Below are 5,000 nucleotides of genomic sequence, written 5' to 3'. Positions count from 1 at the left end.
GGTGGTGTTGTAGTTGTTGTTGATGTTGATGGTGGTGTTGTTGTAGTTGATGGTGGTGCTGTTGTAGTTGATGGTGGTGGTGTTGATGTTGATGGTGGTGTTGTTGATATTGATGGTGGTGTTGCTGTAGTTGATGGTGGTGTTGATGGTGGTGGTGATGTTGATGGTGGTGTTGTTGATGTTGATGGTGGTGTTGTTAATGGTGGTGTTGTTGTTGATGGTGTTGTTGGTGGTGGTGTTGTTGTAGTTGATGGTGGTGTTGATGTTGATGTTGTTGTTGATGGTGTTGGTGTTGTTGATGGTGGTGTTGTAGTTGTTGATGGTGGTGGTGTTGTAGTTGTTGTTGATGTTGATGGTGGTGCTGTTGTAGTTGATGGTGGTGCTGTTGTAGTTGATGGTGGTGGTGTTGATGTTGATGGTGGTGTTGTTGATATTGATGGTGGTGTTGCTGTAGTTGATGGTGGTGTTGATGATGGTGTTGATGTTGATGGTGGTGTTGTTGTAGTTGATGGTGGTGGTGTTAATGGTGGTGTTGTTGTTGATGGTGTTGTTGGTGGTGGTGTTGTTGTAGTTGATGGTGGTGTTGATGTTGATGTTGTTGTTGATGGTGTTGGTGTTGTTGATGGTGGTGTTGTAGTTGTTGATGGTGGTGGTGTTGTAGTTGTTGGTGATGTTGATGGTGTTGTTGTTGTAGATGGTGTTGGTGATGTTGATGGTGTTGTTGTAGTTGTTGTTGATGTTGTTGTTGTTGTTGTTTGTTGTCTCATGTTGTACTCCGATGGTGATGTTGATGGTGGTGTTGATGTTGTTGTTGTAGTTGTTGGTGATTTTGTTGTTGTTGTTTGTTCTCTCAGGTTGTACTCTGATGGTGATGTTGATGTTGTTGTTGTTGTTGTTGTTTGTTCTCTCAGGTTGTACTCCGATGGTGATGTTGATGTTGTTGTTGTTGTTGTTTGTTCTCTCAGGTTGTACTCCGATGGTGATGTTGATGTTGTTGTTGTTTGTTCTCTCAGGTTGTACTCTGATGGTGATGTTGATGTTGTTGTTGTTGTTGTTTGTTCTCTCAGGTTGTACTCTGATGGTGATGTTGATGTTGTTGTTGTTGTTGTTTGTTCTCTCATGTTGTACTCCGATGGTGATGTTGATGGTGGTGTTGATGTTGTTGTTGTTTGTTCTCTCAGGTTGTACTCTGATGTTGATGTTGTTGTTGTTGTTGTTTGTTCTCTCAGGTTGTACTCCGATGGTGATGTTGATGTTGTTGTTGTTGTTATTGTTTGTTCTCTCAGGTTGTACTCTGATGTTGATGTTGTTGTTGTTGTTGTTGTTTGTTCTCTCAGGTTGTACTCTGATGGTGATGTTGATGTTGTTGTTGTTGTTGTTTGTTCTCTCAGGTTGTACTCCGATGGTGATGTTGTTGTTGTTGTTTTTGTTCTCTCAGGTTGTACTCTGATGTTGTTGTTGTTGTTGTTTGTTCTCTCAGGTTGTACTCCGATGTTGATGTTGTTGTTGTTGTTGTTTGTTCTCTCAGGTTGTACTCCGATGGTGATGTTGTTGTTGTTGTTGTTGTTTGTTCTCTCAGGTTGTACTCCGATGTTGATGTTGTTGTTGTTGTTGTTTGTTCTCTCAGGTTGTACTCCGATGGTGATGTTGTTGTTGTTGTTGTTGTTTGTTCTCTCAGGTTGTACTCTGATGTTGATGTTGTTGTTGTTGTTGTTTGTTCTCTCAGGTTGTACTCTGATGTTGATGTTGTTGTTGTTGTTGTTTGTTCTCTCAGGTTGTACTCTGATGTTGATGTTGTTGTTGTTGTTGTTTGTTCTCTCAGGTTGTACTCCGACTATCTCTACTTTGGGATCACTAATAAGTCTGTGGAGGATTTCCAGGACAAGGTGTCTGAGTCTCTCCAGCTGTTTGAAGGGTGCCTGACAGAGTACACCATGCGCTCCTGTGTGTACAACACCACGCTCAACAACGCCATGCCAGTGAGTAGCCTTCACCTTCTCCACATCCATTTGCTTTCTATGTTTTAACAGACTGACCATAACAGTCTAACTGTCCAGGTGAATAGGGAGGAGGCGGGGGGGGGGTCTGTGTGTGAGAAACAGACAGAAGGAAATAGAGAATTCTCCTCCACTCTTTCCTCTACTCTCTCCTCCATGCTCTCCTCCACTCACCTCCATTCTCTCCTCCACTCTTTCCTCCACTCCCCTCTATTCTCTCCTCCATTCTCTCCTCCATTCTTTCCTCTACTCTTCTCCATTCTCTCCTCCATTCTTTCCTCTATTCTCCTCCATTCTCTCCTCCATTCTATCCTCTATTCTCCTCCATTCTCTCCTCAATTCTTTCCTCTATTCTCCTCCATTCTCTCCTCTATTCTCCTCCATTCTCTCCTCCACGCTCTCCTCTATTCTCCTCCATTCTCTCCTCCATTCTCCATTCTCTCCTCCATTCTTTCCTCTATTCTGCATTCTCTCCTCTATTCTACTCCATTCTCTCCTCCATTCTCTCCTCCATTCTCTCCTCCATTCTCCTCCATTCTCTCCTCCATTCTCTCCATTCTCCTCCATTCTCTCCTCCATTCTCTCCTCCATTCTTTCTTCTATTCTCCTCCATTCTCTCCTCCGCTCTCTCCTCCATTCTTTCCTCTATTCTCCTCCATTCTCTCCTCTGCTCTCTCCTCCATTCTCTCCTCCACTCTTTCCTCTATTATCCTCCATTCTCTCCTCTATTCTCCTTCATTCTCTCCTCCGCTCTCCCCCACTCTCCTCCATTCTCTCCTCCGTTCTCTCCTCCTCTACTCTCCTCCATTCTTTCCTCTATTCTCCTCCATTCTCTCCTCCATTCTCTGCTCCATTCTCCCCTCTATTCTCATCCATTCTCCCCTCCATTCTCTCCTCCACTCTCCTCCATACTCTCCTCCACTCTCATCCGCTCTCCTCCATTCTCTCCTTCACTCCCCCCATTCACTCCTCTATTCTCATCCATTCTCCCCTCCATTCTCTCCTCCACTCTCCTCCATACTCTCCTCCACTCTCCTCCGCTCTCCTCCATTCTCTCCTTCACTCCCCCCATTCTCTCCTCTATTCTCATCCATTCTCTCCTCCATTAACTCCTCCACTCTCCTCCATTCTCTCCACCACTCTCCTCCATTCTCTCATCCATTCTCACCACTCTCCTCCATTCTCTCCTCCATTCTCACCTCCATCAGGCCTAATTGTCAATCGGTTTATATCTCTCGAATTATTACAGCATGTGAGGTTGGTTGTGGCAAGCTGTTACCAAGCTGTTACCAAGATGTTACCAAGCTGTTACCAAGATGTTACCAAGCTGTTACCAAGATGTTACCAAGCTGTTACCAAGATGTTATCAGGCTGTTACCAAGCTGTTACCAAGCTGTTACCAAGCTGGACCAAGTTGTTACCAAGTTGTTACCAGGCTGTTACCAAGCTGTTACCAAGCTGTTGCCAAGCTGTTACCCAGCTGTTACCAAGCTGTTACCAGGCTGTTACCAAGCTGTTACCAAGCTGTTACCAAGTTGTTACCAAGCTGTTACAAAGCTGTTACCAAGATGTTACCAAGCTGTTACCAAGATGTTACCAATATGTTACCAAGCTGTTACCAAGTTGTTACCAAGCTGTTACCAAGATGTTACCAAGCTGGACCAAGTTGTTACCAGGCTGTTACCAAGCTGTTACCAAGCTGTTACCAAGATGTTACCAAGCTGGACCAAGTTGTTACCAAGCTGTTACCAAGTTGTTACCAAGCTGTTACCAAGATGTTACCAAGCTGGACCAAGTTGTTACCAGGCTGTTACCAAGCTGTTACCAAGCTGTTACCAAGATGTTACCAAGCTGGACCAAGTTGTTACCAAGCTGTTACCAAGCTGTTACCAAGCTGTTACCAAGCTGTTACCAAGCTGGACCAAGTTGTTACCAAGCTGTTACCAAGCTGTTGTCAGGCTGTTAACAAGCTGTTATCAAGCTGTTACCAAGCTGTTGTCAGGCTGTTACCAAGCTGTTACCAAGCTGTTACCAAGCTGTTACCAAGCTGTTATCAAGCTGTTACCAAGCTGTTGTCAGGCTGTTACCAAGCTGTTATCAAGCTGTTACCAAGCTGTTATCAAGCTGTTACCAAGCTGTTACCAAGCTGTTACCAAGCTGTTACCAAGCTGTTACCAAGCTGTTACCAAGCTGTTACCAAGCTGTTGTCAGGCTGTTAACAAGCTGTTATCAAGCTGTTACCAATGCCAATTATAATAAAGGTTTTAGAGTTGAAACAGAGAAATAAATAAACAACAACAATAAACAACATCATAAGTGCTGAGTTAGCCAGTGTGTTGATGAAGCCAGTGTGTTGATGAAGCGTGTTGTATTGAACTGTGTTGTATCTGACTAACAGTCCTGGTTCTATTGAACTGTGTTGTATCTGACTAACAGTCCTGGTTCTATTGAACTGTGTTGTATCTGACTAACAGTCCTGGTTCTATTGAACTGTGTTGTGTCTGACTAACAGTCCTGGTTCTATTGAACTGTGTTGTATCTGACTAACAGTCCTGGTTCTATTGAACTGTGTTGTGTCTGACTAACAGTCCTGGTTCTATTGAACTGTGTTGTATCTGACTAACAGTCCTGGTTCTATTGAACTGTGTTGTATCTGACTAACAGTCCTGGTTCTATTGAACTGTGTTGTATCTGACTAACAGTCCTGGTTCTATTGAACTGTGTTGTATCTGACTAACAGTCCTGGTTCTATTGAACTGTGTTGTGTTGTATCTGACTAACAGTCCTGGTTCTATTGAACTGTGTTGTATCTGACTAACAGTCCTGGTTCTATTGAACTGTGTTGTATCTGACTAACAGTCCTGGTTCTATTGAACTGTGTTGTATCTGACTAACAGTCCTTGTTCTATTGAACTGTGTTGTATCTGACTAACAGTCCTGGTTCTATTGATCTGTGTTGTATCTGACTAACAGTCCTTGTTCTATTGAACTGTGTTGTATCTG

At 43.6% G+C, this 5,000-nt stretch overlaps 1 pseudogene; it reads left to right on the top strand.

Annotated features, from left to right (window-relative positions):
• The window catches only part of LOC135530252 (carbohydrate sulfotransferase 15-like), a 61,725-nt pseudogene that overhangs the window by 45,394 nt on the left and 11,331 nt on the right, over positions 1–5,000 (top strand).

This window comes from Oncorhynchus masou, unplaced genomic scaffold, assembly GCF_036934945.1.
Source record: "Oncorhynchus masou masou isolate Uvic2021 unplaced genomic scaffold, UVic_Omas_1.1 unplaced_scaffold_1302, whole genome shotgun sequence".
Lineage (NCBI taxonomy): Eukaryota > Metazoa > Chordata > Actinopteri > Salmoniformes > Salmonidae > Oncorhynchus > Oncorhynchus masou.
Note: the sequence above shows the minus strand (reverse complement) of the source record. Positions and strands in the feature narration are given on the sequence as shown.